Source organism: Elaeis guineensis, chromosome 6, assembly GCF_000442705.2.
Source record: "Elaeis guineensis isolate ETL-2024a chromosome 6, EG11, whole genome shotgun sequence".
Lineage (NCBI taxonomy): Eukaryota > Viridiplantae > Streptophyta > Magnoliopsida > Arecales > Arecaceae > Elaeis > Elaeis guineensis.
The window spans coordinates 65,964,597-65,982,604 of record NC_025998.2 but is presented as its reverse complement, the minus strand read 5'-3'; positions in this window follow the sequence as shown (position 1 = coordinate 65,982,604).

Here is an 18,008-nt window from a genome sequence, read left to right as displayed (position 1 = left end):
TATATAATTTTTTTATATCCAAAAGCCTTCTCCACATCCTCATCTATTTTTTTTTAAATTAAAAATTGGTTGATTTAAATTTGAGTTCAAATGGATTTGAATTTGAACAAAAATCTAGAGTCCAAATTGAGTTGGACTCTCCTCTTCACACCACCACATTTCTCCACGCATAAAGTATTCTTGCATGAGATATTTTGCACCATTCTGATATTGGTTGACCCCTCTTTAAGTTTATAAGATAAGAATAAAGTTTGATTCAAAATTTAATTCAAATTTGATTTGAATTGGTGATAAAAATTAACCAACGTTTGAATTTGAACCGAAACTACCTCTTTCTTATCCTTATCTTCCATGGGATGCCAAGCTTAAAAGGGGATCAATTTTGTGTGAGATTAAGAGTAATTTTTGGCATGAGAAACCTGAGAGTGGGGACATGAAAAGTTGAGAGTGGGTTAGGCTTTCGTGTGTGAGAAACAGAGGAAGTGTTTTTCCTCTCGGGCATGAGCTGTGGGTTCTAAGATTTCAACTCTAGGTTTTGTGAGAAAAAAATACAAGAGTAAGTTTTATCCAATCTTTAACACCACCATCTCTTCGTAAAGCTTCATCTTATTATTTAGAGGAGTCCAGAAGATCCAAAGAAAAGAGCTTGGATTAGCCATCCAGAGCCTTTGATGCAAGCTAGCACTCCCATGAAGGAAGATCCGATTAGGGCTTCAAGTGGATGATCTGTAGAGGCCGGATGATCTGTGTGGCTGATCGACATTAGTGAGACCTTTGTACCATATCTATTAATAGTAAAAATCATCAATCTGTGAAAAAGTGATGAGTTCTAAATTCAACCAATATGATCTAAAGGTTAGATCAGATTCAGAGCATCGATGTGATCGATGTAGTTTTCTGTTTTATATCATATTTTATATGTAAATTTTTTATATCATAGATCCTTAATGGTAGTTTAGATCTGATCTAAGGTATGTTTAAAAGATTAAAGTATTTAATCTTTTATTATTTTATTATAAAATTTTAAAAATACATGCTTTGAACTACCCATTTTTTCTTCATGAACTGGCACCTAGATCAGTCTCACTGATCAACCTTAATGGTATGGGTCAACTCGAATTACTTAGTGGTCTAATCAAAACATAATTCATCAAATTATTCAGGTAAGTGAGATCGATGGAAAGGTTTGCTAAGCTTGCCTTAGACACCATCGAAATGATCAAGTAAGCCACTCTCAATTAAAAACCATCGATCGAAATATCAAACTTACCTTAAACACCAATTGGTTAATCAATTTTGATTTGACCAACCTAATAATTTGGATTCAACCACTGAGCCATAATCAAGGTCCATTTGGTCTAATCAAAGATATGGACTTGACCATCTACAACTATTGTATTGGTTCTAGAGAAATCCTAATTTAATCTAATTCAATATTTGGTTAGATTTAATCTAGTTAGTCCATTAACTCCTTGATTCTAATCTTAGGTCTAACCCAATTAAAAGGATCTGATTTGAGCTAACCCATACCCCCATATTTTATGCAATGTCATTAGATCTTAAATCATAATTTTAGATCTAATCAATTCTATACTTAATTCTTAATTAAGTTTCAGCATCAATATGGGTTTAGTTTTAGGTTTGAAATAATTTCAAGCTTTTTATTTTGTAAACAATTTACAACAAATTTTATGCAAAAATTTTTTATTCTAAAACTAGATCGACTCAATCGACATTGAGCTAGCTACGCAAGGGGACTGAGTCAATTCAGTTCAAAATTGGATCAGCTCAGTAATTGTGTGAGCACAATTCAAGGAGTTTCAGATCTAAAAATTCTTGCATAACACTAAAATAAAATCAATCATAACACTTTTAGATCATATCTAAAATTTTTATGATTTGAGATTTTATTTTTTTATAATTAAAATAATATTAATCATATACATTAGATATTTTATTTTTCAAACAATTTTGTATCACATACAACAAACTTAGGATTTCAAGATTTAGAGTTTTATAGAAAACTAAGTTCTTCCTTTCACGTTCTTCCTCATGGTATCTAATTACATGGCACCTCTACATGCTATAAGAGCATTCTATCGAATGGAAAGAGAGGACCTTTAAACCCTTCTTACTCTTATGACTGGACGGTCTGGTGATCAACCCAATCTAAGTACTTGCTCATCAGATCATCTAATCTAATCACATATCATATATGCATGAATTTAAATCTAATCTAATTTACATCATATCTGACTATAATTTTAGATCACATCTAAATCAGATCATAAACATCACATGCATGACATAAAATCAGATTTTATCAAGAATCAGCACAAACTAGGACAACCTTTTTATTATAAAGGTAAATCTTACAACAGGATAATCTTATATCAGTTTATATGATCTATCATTAATTAAATTCAAATCTAAGATATCACATATCAGATCTGAATAAAATTAAAATTTAGATTTAATATGCACATATAACATATCATAATGAATCTAGGCTCTGATACCACTGTTGAAGAACATAGACGATTTCATGCATGTATTTTAAAATTTTTTCATATAAATTATAGTAGAAGATAATTAGATTAATCAAATTAATCTAACATGCATATGATCTAATCATCAAATCAACCTACTCTAAGATCTATAATATGATATATTATATATAAAATTTAAAAAATACTGAAGATAAAATCAGCATGTTTGCACGTGAGCAGTAGATCACATCTACCTCTAATCTAAGTTCAGAACATGATACCTAAGTATGGATCGATGATCATCGCTATTAAGAAACATGGTGAGAGGATCCTTGCTGGTTGCTCATAGCCGTACATACATCCGTAAAAGAATAATGGCCTACAAGCCAATCGCATATGGGATGTGATAGGATATTTTTTATAATTTATCTTCCAGACTCATATAATTGATATTTTTTTATTAATAAAATAGATTTTTTAATTTATTACATGCTGTATCTTTTTGTTCTTAAGATTATAATGTATCCCATAGGTCTGGGCAATAGTTTTAAGGTCGTGATGAGATCATGCCAGTGAGACCTAAATCCTTGATCACCGTGATCTAAAATATTTTTAGTTGTTGGTTCATTGAGTTGAAGATCAATGATATCGGTAAGACTGACATGTCCTATGTATGCTCAGAAATGAGGGTGGTTGATCTCACAACCACTTGTGTAGTGACACTAATACAAAGATATGGGTGCTTATTAAAAAATGAGTTCATTGAATAGAGCTGCGAGAGAATATCAGATAGAATCTTATTTACATGTCAACTGATGATTCTCTAGTGGGAGTTGTGTAAGTGATCCTTTGACTTGAGATCGCCATAGTACCTTGTATACATGAATCTATATTTTGATTCACTTTCTAACTTGATTCTTTGATCCTTATATGGGGTGTTTTGGATATGGTGAAGTATGCATGAAGGTTGTGAGTGATCAATAAGAGATCAGCCACTCCTAATAAGGAGAGCGAACATCCTATGTGATCTCATAGGTCGATGATTCTGAAAATCTTTGGCCAAAGCAGGATGATAATTAAAAAAAAAATTAATATATCATCAACTGAATCATCATCCTCTGATCGAGATACATAAAGATAAATAACTAAGTTTGACATATTTTCATATCCATAGCTTATCTGGGATGTTGTTTGACTGAAGGATTGAATTATGCGATAACTTACCACTGAATGATATTTTGATAATTTTTTATCAAAATTTTAAATCTTTTGGATAGTCATGATATATTACTAGATATCAATCTTGACTTGTGGACTCATCAAAATTAAAAAAATTTAATTCAAAAATTAATTAGAAAGAGTCCTAGTTGATTGGTACTCTTTGGATAACCTAATTTGATCGGATTAGGGTTACGATGAAAGTCCGAGTCCACTGCTGGCTAGATTTGAAACCCAAAGAATCACACACTTTAGGATTTGGCCTTGGTCTAATTTAATTAAGATTTAATATAAATTTTAAGGGTTAATTTGATATGCTAGCACATTGTATTAACCCATGTTCCTAAATTGATTTAGATCAAAGTGTTTGAGCTAACCTAGACCAGTTGTTTTGTCCTAATGGGATTGGATCTATTTTGATTGGATTCTTATCCAACTTGAAATAGTTTTAAGTGGAGAAGGGCTCCTCTGTGCCCACTAGATATCACACCAAAAATAAATTACCACCCCACTCTTTTTAGCAAGTGAAGATGAAGAGTCCTTCTTCATGAAGGATCTTATCTTAATGCATTGCCTTAAATACTCAACCAGATCTCTTATGATTTAATGCCAAATTAATATGGGATTTTTATGAGACATAAAAGAGGAGGATTTCTTCTATGTGAAGGCTCTCTTGTGCCAAAATTGATACATGGTGAATTTATTCACCACATGAGAAAGTGGAGCACCAACTTGAGCGCCAAAGGTTGGCGCCTCTTGGTCCTTCTCACATCCCTTGGTCCCTTATTTAAATGGGACATCCCATTTGGCTCAAGTGCTGGATTTTTTTGATGGAAATTAGAGAGAAGTGGCATATAAATTAAAAAAAAATTTAGAAAAAAATTGAGAAAATAGTAAGAAAAAATTGAGTGGCAAAAGTTGTAAGAAGGGTGATGAGAGAATTAGCAAGTGTTGCTAGTGTGCCCTTGGGTTTAGTTTTTCCATATGTTAGAGTCAAAAATCAAATCCTAGGTTGTGAGATATTTGAAGAGTATCTTCTTGGTATGATTTTGGTGGTAAGATCAAAAGCAACTGGGCTTTGGTGTGATCGTTCTTTGAGTTCGAAGCCGGCAATGTTCTTTAGAAGACAAGGCTGCAGCAGTGCACCCATTGGAAGGACCTTGGCCAACTTTCGTGTGGATCACCATTGGAGGGCTTCTACTTTGGAGTCTCATGGAGATCACCAATGTGCCATATTATCTTTTTGGTGAAAATAAAAATTCTATCCCTTTTGCATACTTGTTTTGTTTTGATTGATATCGGCAAGGTGATTCTAGGGTTTGGATTTCGGCTTGATAATTTTAACTGTTAAAGCTATTGACTTGTTTGATTTTAAAATTTTAAAAATCACTTTTTGCTACATGGTCAGAACCCAATAGTGGTATCAGAGCCATCCTTATTATTGGAAATTGTATCTTAAAGCCAATCGTTTGACGATTGTGCTAATTATAAATGTATACGAATTGATAAATAATAAAAGTTATATGGTATTTTTTATCACAAGGTTACATCTTCTAACGAACTCCTATATTGCGATAAAGTTCTTAGAACTATTTTGATATATAAAAAAAGATTTATCGTATAGTCCTTAAATTGATTTACGACCAAATGATATGCTATTATTAGGATGATAGTGATATCAAGTGTAGGTCGTTGTATGCCATATGCATTGATTGTCCTTGTAATCAAATAGTATGGAGATACTGGTATGGCATACAAGTGAGATATAGGAGTGTATCATCACTGAACGTGACCAACTGTGGAGCACTGATGCGTAGTCGTTGATAGCACCAAAAATAACTCTACTCACTACGTAGGTAGGATGAGTCGAGATCGTATCCTCAGGGACCTTGGGCTAAGTTGAGATTACAAAATAAAAGAATGAAGCGTTGTTTTTGATTTAAAAAATAAATTATCTTAAAATTGATGTAATAAGAAAATAAAGAGCTCGGGAGTTTTGAATTAATTTTGTACTAGCAGAGTTGTATCTCTTTTTTTTAATTAAATTGATGTGATTAATCTTAGAAAAAATATCTATCTTTTCTCGGCACACCCCGTACCCGTAGATCACGGTGCGTCTCCAAAAAGTACTAGGTAAACAACTCTTCTTTCCTCGGTATGCCCCATATCCATAGATCACGGTGCATCTCCAGAAAGTAAAAATTGTTCCTAATATTAATCTAACAGGAAAGCATAAATAAAAGAATATGAAAGAGAGCAAATAAAGAACTCATGATAATTTAAATAAAAAGCATAATCTTTATTGCATATAAAGAAATACAAGAAAGTTTAGAATAATAAACCCGCTCTGTGTCGTTACAAAGTTTCTTCTCCACTCCCGAGACTGCTAGCCTAGCTGCTCATGAAGTATTCCCTTTTTTTTCCTCTATGCAAGGCTCTAGAAGAATTTCTGGGATGCCCCTCAAATAGGAGTACAAGAGCCTTTTTATAGGTATTAGGAGGGAGGAGTTTTACATGATTTTTCGATATGGGACAAAAGAAAAAAATACTAAAGACCGCACGTCCGAATATCGCACCCGAGTCCGCGCCCGCCTGCGCTTGCCCGCGTTCCGCCCGCGCTGCACGTCGCCTACGCATCGCCTGTGCATCTGCTGTCGTGATCCGTGCGTCGCTGTGCCGCTCGTGCCCGCGCTTGCCCGCTGTCACGCCGCGCACTGCTTTCGCGCACTCACGCACGCACCCAGGAACAACTTCACGCTACCCTTTTTTATTTCACTTCCAAAAAGAAACTTTTGTTTCTTTAAAATGATGCCTATATCCTTTTGGATTCCTTGCATAGTATCTTTATTTTCTATAATACCGTATGCATCTTTTTTTTATTTTAATTTCATTTTAAGTCTAATTTTCTTCAAACTTGAGTCTTTTTGATCTGCGAATCGGACTCTTTGTATCGACGATCACCTTTCCTGTAAAACATAAAAAGAAACATCAAATTCTTAATAAATAAGATAAATTAAATATAATTTTTTGCTTTAAAATACTTAAATTAAGTATTTATCAAGCACTCTGTTGTCAAGAGTAGCTCATGAAGGGTATAGGTATAAGTGTCCCTTTGATCTGAGATCACCACGGTGATTTGCAAGCAACTCATAGTACTTTGGTACCGGACTAACTGAGTTTGTAATTTAATGATAGAAAATTTTTGTGTGCAGTCAAGTACTTGTCAAGTCGATGCATGAGTCAAGATGGGATCGACCCCTCTGAATTAGTAGGAGATATGCATCAGTGTATTTCAATTTAGCAAAATTTGGGTCCGGATAATCCATATAATGGATTTGAAAAAGATTGAAATACAATATAGATAATTTATCTAGGATTGATAGTTAAATTTTAGGTCATCCTCGAGCATTAGGGTCAAAGAAATGAATTATATGGTAGCCATACGCTAATAGGTTCTTGAATGTTACTTCACCATCATTCGACCTATCCAGACATCGGATCATCATTGCTAGATGGTTACATCGGTTGATTTAAAAAATTATTTTTGTACTACTAGTTTAGATTTGAACCTATTGGATCACACTCAAAAGAAGTTTCTGACTGATCATGTGGCTGATCAACGATTGAAAATCATTCAAGGGCTTAATCATCAATTCAATTGATGATTAACCTTATGCAAAAATTATAATAAATTAATTCATCAAGTATTAATAAATTAATAAAAGATTAATTAGTAATTAAATTATTGATTAGCTTAATTTGATTAAATAAAGAAGATTAAATAAAATTTAATTGAATTGGATTCAATTAGGTTTGACCTGATTAGGTTATGAGATGATCTAATCGCTAAAGGAGAATTATCCCTGATTTGATCAGGATTTTGATTCAATCAATTCTTAATTTGATTAAAATTTGATTAAAAATTTATGAATCTAATTAAATTAGATTTTATATATTTTATTTGGACTAAACCAGATATGATTTGGTTTGGATTCAAATAAGAAAACTTAGAGTCCTTATTGGAATAGGACTCTTCTCCATGTGCCAACCCAATTTGCATGTCATATATCTCCATGCTTAAAATTGTTTTGTGTGAGATTTTTTTTATACCAAAGATTTTCTTCCATTATCTATATTATGTCTAAATTTAAATTAGTTTTGATAAAAGAAATGTTCTAAAATTAGATTTTAAAATATTCCTTATCAGGAGAATCTGTTCTAATCTAAATCAACTTCTTCACCCCAATAAATTTCTTTCTCCTTATATGTGCAACATTTTGAGGATATTTTTCATGGGAGATTAAATGGTGGACTGATTTACTGTAAAAAAATATGGGAAAAGGTGTCCCATATTTTTTTGGTATATTTTGGGATATAGAATTATGAAGGGAAGCAAAATCCTATAAGAGTCCAAGATCACTAGGACTCTTCACCCCACCTCTTTACATGCATATAAAAGAGGGTTTTGTGGTTTTTTTTATATGTGTAAGATACAAAAAGAGAGTTCTTCATGTGGTAGAAGTTTGGGCATGGTTCATGGCATGAAAAATAGAGAGGAGGGTCTTCTCTCTTGGGGTGTGCGCAAAAATCTGAATTTCAGATTTTTGATCCTTTGAGTTTGGGAAGAGAAAATAAATTAGAAAAAAATTATTTTTTCTCTATCTTTCTTTCACCTCTTTATCTTCTCTAAAAGTTTATTTTTAATTTCTAGAAAGATTCTAAAGATTTGAAGAAAGGATCCAAATCAGTCAAGAAGAAGGTCTTCATGTGAGCTAGCACTCCCGAGAAGACTGATTAGATTGAGGCTTCGAGTGGATTTTTTGTAGAGGCCGAATGCATGTGTGGCTATGAGAAACTAGCAAATATCTTCTCAACCATCTTCTCAATAGTGGAGATCATTGACCTATGATCAAGTATGGAGTTCTGAACTCAGATTAGAAGTAGATGTCATCTACTGCTCACATGCATGCATGCTGATTTTATTTTCAGATTATTTCAGATTTTATATGCAACATAACATATCATAGATCCTAGAATAAGTTAATTTGATAATTAGATCATATGCATGTTAGATTAATTTAATTAATTTAATTATTTTTTACTATATTTTTTTTCAAAAAAATTTTAAAATACATGCATGAAATCGCCTACGCATCCCAACAGTGGTACCAGAGCCTAAGTTCTATATGACATGATTTATGTGCATATTAAATCTAAAATTTAATTTTATTTAGATCTGATATATGATATTTTGATCTAAATTTAATTAATGATTGATCACACAAACTAACATAAGATTGTCCTGCTGTAAGGTTTACCCCTTACAGTGAAAAGGTTATCCTAGTTTGTACTGATCATTGATAAAATCTGATTTTATATCATGAATGTGATGTCTATGATCTGATTTAGATATGATCTAAGATTGTAATCAGATCTAATATAATTTAGATTAGATCTAAATTCATGCATATATGATATATGATTAGATTAGATGATCCGATTAGCAAGTACTTAGGTTGGATTGATCACCAGGTCGTTCGGTCATAGGAGCAAAAAGGGTTTAAAGATCCTCTCTTTCCATTCGATGGGGTGCTCTTATGATGTATAGGGGTGCCATATAATTAGATCTCATGAAAAAGAACATAAATAAAAAAAATTTATTTTTCTGTAAAATCCTAAATCTTGAAACCCTAGGTTTGTTGTATATGATATAAAGTTGTATGAAATGTAAGACATCTAATCTATGTGATTAAAATTATGTTAATCATGAGAAAATAAAATCTTGAATCATAAAAAGTTTTAGATATGATCTAAAAGTATTATGATTAATTTTATTTTAGTATTATATAAGAATTTTCAGATCTGAAACTTCTTGAATCATGCTCGCACAATTACTGAGTCGACCCAATTTTGAATTGAGTCGACCTAGTCTTCTTGTGTAGCCGATTCAATAGTGATTGAGTCGATCTAGTTTTAGAATATAAAATTTTTGTATAAAATTTATTATAAATTATTTACAAAATGAAAGGATGAAATTATTTCAAATCATAACCTTAACCATGTTGATGCAAAACTTAATTGAGAATTAAGTATTGAGTTGATTAGATCTAGAAATATGATTTGAGATCTAATGACATTACATAAAATATGGAGCATGGGTTAGCTCAAATCAAATCCTCTTAATTGGGTTAGACCTAAGGTTAGAATCAAAAAGTTAATAGACTAACTAGAAAAATTGATTAAATCTAATCAAATATTAAATTAGATTAAATTAGAATTTTTCTAGAACTAATATAATAGTTGTAGATGATGAAGTTCATATCTTTGATTAGACCAAATGGACCTTGATTATGGCTCAGTGGTTGAACTTGAATCATTAGGTTGGTCAAATCGAAACTAATTAATTAATTGGTGTCTAAGGTAAGTTTGACATTTTGACTGGTGGTTTTTAATTGGAAGCGACTTATCTGGCCATTTCGATGGTGTCTAAGATAAGCTTAGCAGACCCTCCCATCGATCTCACTTATCTGGCCAATTTGATGAATTATATCTCGATTAGACTGCTAAGTGATTTGAGTTGATCCATGCCATTAAGGTTGATCAATGTGACTGATCTAGGTGCCATTTCAACTAGTATGAACCTGATCTAATTCAATGACTTAGTGAAGTCAGTGGGAGGATTGTGGTTTACTGGTTGATCTCTTCTTATCTCTTCTCTAAACTAATTCTTAAATTCTCTAAATTATTAGGTCCATAAAATGAGCTAGTTATGGAGATAACTAGATCATAGCCTCTCATTAAGATGAATGATAATGGGTCCATTATTTTTGATTGATATTACAGGCACCATCCGTCTGGTGTTCTCTCTGAATGATGGTATTATCATTCATCATATGATGACTCTATTGTACTATCTGATGATGGTTGGATTGATCGAGCCATCCTCGAACCTGATCATTCATTAGTTAGAAACACTGAGTAGGTTCATATTAATGGTTTGACCTAACTGAAACTTTCAGTGGAGGCCCATCACCTACTAAAATAAAATCTGAGATAAAATTAATTATTAAAAATTATTTAAAGAAATAATTATTTGAGAACCTACTCATTGATGCATATGGGTTGACCAAGCCATCCTCGAGCTTGTATGTAGTCTGTGTGGTTCTAGTAGCCGCTAAGAAATTTAGGTAATTCTTTGAATTGGAGGTAGAGGCTACCAATTCATATAAAATAGTGAGAGACCCTTTAGACTAAAGTCTAAGTCTTTAGGCTTAATCAATTCATAAACATAGAGGTCATGTATTTTTCTTTCGATTATGGCTAGATGTCTGTTACTCCATTCACTATTTGACAGTGATTGACTTATAAAATTTAACTTCGATAATTGGTATCAGAAGTTGCAAATAGTTCTAGAGCACGAATGGATCCTAAATATGATTATGGATCCAGCACATAAAGTTTTAACATCCAACACATATGATGCGATCAAAGGTACTTATCAGAAGTGGCCACATGATCAAATCACCATGTGGTGTTTTTGATAGCAGCAAAAAATATGATTTTAGTTATAAATTCGATGATGCTTAGTGGAAGAAAATTCTTTAAATATTGAAGGATTTCTACGCACCTCTGAAGATGTATCTTCAATGTCGCAATAATTTTTTGAAAAAAAAAGAAAAAAAAGGTGCAAAGAGTCATGCTTGGGCTAATGAGTCCGAACTGACAAAAAAAGTCTAAGATTAACCTAGTCTGGCAGAGTCTCTTGACCTGAACAAGCTAAGGAAGAGAAATCAGCAAAGAGTTACTGGATAAGGTACTTATAACACCTTGTGATTTCTCTATTCGTGATACTACTATCTCAGTATTGGATATCGAAAGTCCATGCAAATTGTTGCAATGACTTCAGGATAGTAAAAAGTTTGAAAATAGCAAGAGATTTCGGAACATTGGAGATGGAAGTTATGTTCCAATCTTGGTTTTAGGAATCGTCGAGCCTATTTTCAATTATAAGAATATCATTTTAGTGATTGTCACTATTGTCTAATGATTTTATGATATCATTATGAATGATGTCAAAATGGACAACTGAGAAATGATATTTATGAATAGTCACAGTCTGTTAGTGTATTGTACACAATCAAACAAACTCTCTAAAGTAGATAATGTCATAGAAGCCTACCTTTAGAAATTTAGGCTCGATCATATAAATAAGAATAGGATCAACAGATAATAATTCTTGAGGTCAATGATTGTGAATCATTATTAACTTGTCAATCCTATCTCCTTAGTAAGATGATCAAGTCACCTTTTGCTGGAAAAGGTGAATGAGCCAATGATATTCTGAATCTGATACATACTGATATATTGGATCTAAAACATGTTTACCATAAATTTAAATTATTTAAAATATTTAAATAATTTCATAATAAAATAAAAAAATAAATTGAAAAGAATATTAAAATTTTTCAGTCAGATCAAAGAGGAGAATGTCCTTTCGGTGAGTTTTTTGACATATCTAGAAGAGAATAGGATTCTCTCTTATTGAAATCGACTTTGTTAGATATAGTTCGATCTATGATGGGGTTTATAAGTCTATCAATCTCATTTTAGGATTATGCTCTTAAGACTGCTTGTTATGTTTTGAACTAGATTTCAAATTAATCAGTTGCAAAGACTCCATATGAGATATGGACTAGGCATAAGCTGATACTTTCTTATCATGGGGTTTGGGAGTGTTTGTTTTATGTCAAGCATTTGCAGATAGATTAGCTTGGATCTTGATCCTATATATATTATTTTATAGGATAACCCCAAAGGATCTAGGAGAAATAACTTCTACCATGTTAAAGAACAAGAGTTGTTCAGTATTTCTTTCAGAAAAAGGAGTACCTTAGTAAAGGTACTGATGCGTTTAATGTGAAACTTATAAAGTTCAACAGGTAGAAGAACCGACATAATTTAGTGAACCCATAGAATCAGATTTGATCAAATCAAACCCAGAACCCATTGTAGAGGCACCATTAAGGAGATTTGATAGAGTACTACATCCGTCAAATTGATACTTCGGTATCTAAATTCTGAAACATGATCCTGTTGAACTCAATGAGAACAACAAGGATTTGATCACCTACATGGATGCCATGTAGAGATTTGACTCCAATTAATGGCTTGGAGCCATAGGTCTGAAATAGAGTCCATGAAGGCCAACGGTGTATGGACACTCGTTGATCCACTTGAAGGGGTAAAACCTATAGAGTGTAAGTGGATCTCCAATAGGATTGAGTAGCACAAACGAGAAGATGGAGACCTACAAAGCTCGTCTAGTTGCCTAAGAATATTGTCAACATTATAGTATTGACCATAATGAGATATTTTTTTTTATGGCAATGCTAAATATTTTAGAGTTGGAATGTACATTTTGATAAGTGATCAAAATATATGGCTTCGTTGAGAATGAAGAAGAATCCTGCAAATACAAATGGATTAATAGTTCTATAAGTATATTTCTTATCTTGAATGTGAATGAAATTCTCTTAATCAGAAATGACATTCCTTACATTACAAAGAATAAATGTTTCACTATTATCATAGTTCTCCATAAAGGACTTAGGAAAAGCATCTCTCATCCTAGGAATGAAGATCTATAAAGATAGATTTAAGAGGCAGCTTAAGTTTTCTCAGTCCAACATACATAGGATGCTTATGAATAGAATTTGTTCTATCATTACACCATGTATGAGATCGGATATAGTATATACACTAGGATAGTGAGTGGATACTTACAAGATCTGGGTGAGAACACTAGAAGGTCATCCTTAAGTATTTGAGAAATACTAAGGATCGATGACTCAGTTATGGAGAATCTGACTTAAAACTTATGGAGTATGACTTTCATTTTTAGTTGGACATAATAATAGCAAGAATGTGTCGGAATACATACTTACCTTAAATAATGGAGCAATCTGCTGGAAAGGTTCCAAATAGAAAAATATAGCTAAATTTAAATTACGAGATAGAATGCATTGCAGCATTTGATGCTTGTAAGGAAGCTATGTGATTGTATAGGTTCACTAGCAAGCTAGAAGTAGCACCCTCTGATGATGGTCCTACTGTATTGTACAGCATCAGAGCCATAGCTCATGCTAAGGAGCCGAAGTCCCATTAGCTTACTAGGTATTTTATATCGCTACCACCTTATTCGAAAAATCTATTAAGGTGACATTAATCTTTAGAAGATCGACGGAAAGGAGAACTTGACCGACCCATTTACTAAAGCCTCGATATTTAAGAGTTCTGAGATGATAAATTGAAATTGGATATATGATACTCTACTGATTGGCTTAGTCCAAGTGAGTGTTGTTGAAAATTATGTCCTAGAGTCAATCTTTTGACAATTATGCTAATTATAAATATATATGAATTAATAAATAATAAAAATTATATGGTATTTTTTATCACAAAATTACATCTTCTAACGAACTCTTATGCTGTGATGAAGTCCTTAAGACTACTTTAATCGATAAAGAAGAATTTATCGCGTAGTCCTTAAATTGGTTCATGATCAAATGATAACTATTACTAGGATGATAGCGAAATCAAATGTAGGTTGTTGTGTGCCATATACATTGGTTGTCCTTGTAACCAAATAGTATGGAGATAGTGGTATGACATACAAGTGAGATGTAAGGGTACATCATCACTAAACGTGACCAACTGCGGAGCACTCTACTGTCAAGAATAGCTCATGAAGGGTATGAGTATAAATGTCTCTCCGATCTGAGATCACCATGGTGACTTGCAAACAACTCACTATCTTTGGTATCAGACTAACTAAGTTTCTAATTCAGTAACAAAAAATTTCTAGATGCAGTCAAGTACTTGTTAAGTCAGTGCGTGGTCAAGATGGGATTGACCCCTCCAAATTAGTAAGAGATATGCATCAGTATATTTCAATTTAGCAAAATCTGAGTCCGGATAATCCATGCGATAGATTTAAAAAAGATTAAAATATAATATGGATGACTTATCTAGGATTAACAATTAAATTTTAGATCATCCTCGAGTATTAGGATCAAAGAGATGAATTATACGGTAATCATATGCCAATAGGTTCTTGAATGTTGCTTCGCCATCATTCGACCTATCTAAACATCGGGTCATCATTGCTAGATGGTTAGATCGATTGGTTCAGAAAGTTATTTCTGTGCTACCAGCTTAGGTTTGAACCTATGGGATCACACTTAAAATAAGTTTCTGACTGATCATGTGGCTGATCAACGATTGAGAATCATTCAAGGGCTTAATCGTCAATTCGATTGATGATTAACCTTATGCAAAAGTTATAATAAATTAATTTATCAAGTATTAATAAATTAATAAATAATTAATTAATAATTAAATTATTGATTAACTTAATTTAATTAATTAAAAAAGATTAAATAAAATCTAATTGAATTGATTTCAATTAGGTTTGATCCGATTAGGTTATGAGATGATCTAATCGCTAAGAGAGAATTATCCCTGATTTAATCAGGACTTTGATTCAATCAATTTCTAATTTGATTAAAATTTGATTAAAAATTTATGAACCTAATTAGATTAAGTTTCATATATTTTATTTGGGCTAAACCAGATGTGATTTGGTTTGGATTCAAATAAAGAAACTTAGAGTCCTTATTGGAATATGACTCTTCTCCCTGCGCCAACCTAGTTTGCACGTCATATATCTCTATGCATAAAATTGTTTTGTATGAGATTTTTTTACACCAAAGGTTTATTCTTCTTATCTATCTTACATCTAAATTTAAATTAGTTTTGATAAAAGAAAGGTTCTAAAATTAGATTTTAAAATATTCCTTATCAGGAGAATCTGTTCTCATCTAGATCAATCTCTTCACGTTAATAAATTTTTTTCTCTTTATATGTATGATATTTTGAGGAGATTTTTTATGATATATTAGCTGGAAAACTGATTTATTATAAAAAAAAATATGAGAAGGGATGTCCCATATTTTTTTGGTATGTTTTGGGATGTGGAATTGTGAAGAGAAGTAGAATCCTATAAGAGTCTAGGATCACTAAGACTCTTCACTCCTCCTCTTTACATGCCTATAAAAGGGGTTTCTATGATTTCTTTCATATGTGTAAGATATCAAAAGAGATTTCTTCATGTGGTAGAAGTTTGGGCATGGTTCATTGCGTGAAAAATAGAGAGGAGGGTCCTCTCTCTTGGGGTGTGCACAAAAACCTAAATTTTAGATTTTTGATCCTTTGGATTTGAGAAGAGGGAATAAATTGAAAAAAAATTATTTTCTTCTCCATCTTTCTTCCACCTTTTCATCTCCTCTAGAAGTTTATTTTTAATTTTTAGAAAGATTTTAGAGATTTAAAAAAAGATCCAGATCAGTCAAGAAGAAGGTCTTCACGCGAGCTAGCACTCTCGAGAAGATCGATTAGATCGAGGCTTTGAGTGGATTTCTCGTAGAGGCCGGATGCGTATGCGGCTGTGAGCAACTAACAAGGATCTTCTCTACTATCTTCTTAATAGTGGAGATCATTGACCCACGATCAGATATGGAGTTCTAAACTCAGATTAGAAGTAGATGTGATCTACTGCTCACATACATGTATGCTGATTTTATCTTTGGATTATTTCAGATTTTATATGCAATATAACATATCATAGATCCTAGAGTAGATTGATTTGATGATTAGATCATATACATGTTAGATTAGTTTAATTAATCTAACTATCTTCTGCTGTAATTTTTTTCAAAAAAAATTCAAAATACATGCATGAAATCACTTACGCGTCTCAATACTTATCTGATTCGATCAAATAAGTGCACAGTAGTAGTATAGAATTGTTCTTATTCATATATTGCTAAAAATATTGTTTCAATTTTTAGCATCGATCTTTAAATTTAAAAGAAATTATTTTTGACTTTATAAGAGCTATGAACTTAAATTTTAATTATTAAATTATAAATTTATGATAATTTAAAATTTATATTTTTATGGTAGCTTGATGCTTAAATCAATTTATTGTTAAGGGTGTTATGCATGCCTAATATGATTAGGATTTGCTTGATTATTTTGATATGCTTGACATATGTTATGTCTTCTATTACACCCTTATATGATTTTTGGCATGATTATATGATTGCTATTATGACTTGTAGATGTATGTCGAATTACATAATATGTTTAGCATATTTTATGTAGTTATAGTTAGGATGTGCCGAGACCAGTTCAAAGACTCTCTTAAAGATTATATTAAGTTGTAATGTCAGGATTCACTTTCAGTTCAAATATCAAATTCATTAGATCAATTGGTGTCGAGGAAAGTGTGAAAGGTGGCTTTTTAATTAGGTCCATATGCTGGCCTGACCAACTTTGTTGGTGTCTAAGAAAAGCTACGAGGAGCCTTCCACCTACTGACCTGGCCAATTTGATCTTATTGAATTTTGAACTTAGATTGATTAGTGATGTAAACATTACAAGGGTCTTCCTTCAAATTTGATCAATAGAGTATGTCAAGATCTTAGTGAGCTTGTTGTGCTATCAACAAAGCTTACTATAGAAATTGATATGATGTTGGCCAAGTGCATATTGATGCTTATGGCATATCTGAATGGTGTTGCTTTGTTGTACTATCCATAAGGGTAGCATTATTTTAAATATGACCATATGGGATTGAAGGGTTAACTTAACTAGAACATTATAGTTTGTTGTGCTATCCACAAGACTATACGTGATCTAGAGACAAGAGAGAAAAATATTGAGAATTGTATAAGTACAATTGGTAAAGAGTTATCTATTCTTAAACTCATGAATACTTTTTGTACTATCCATAAGGTGTTTGTGAGGAATAGGGATCTCAATCCCACTAAAAAATATTAGTATATTTTTTGATTTTCATACTTGAGGGCTATGAAGTTTGATAAAATAGTGAGAGACATAATTAAATAAAAATCCTAATTTAGTTGTGAATATCATCATGAGTTGTCTGCTTATATTGTGTTCTTGTTATTGTAGACTAACTACACATATGACATCCTCACTATCACTTAGAGGCATACTAGATATAAATAAATTGACCGGACCTAACTACGTCGACTAGTTAAAAAACTTAAAAATAGTTCTCACTCAGAAGAAAGTCTCCTACATTTTGGATACACCTGCACCCGATACAATCGAGGAAGATACTTTCGAGGAGGAAAGGGCTCCATACAAGATGTGGAAAGAGGACAGTGTGACTATCAAATACATCATGCTTGCCTCGATGAGTAATAAGCTTCA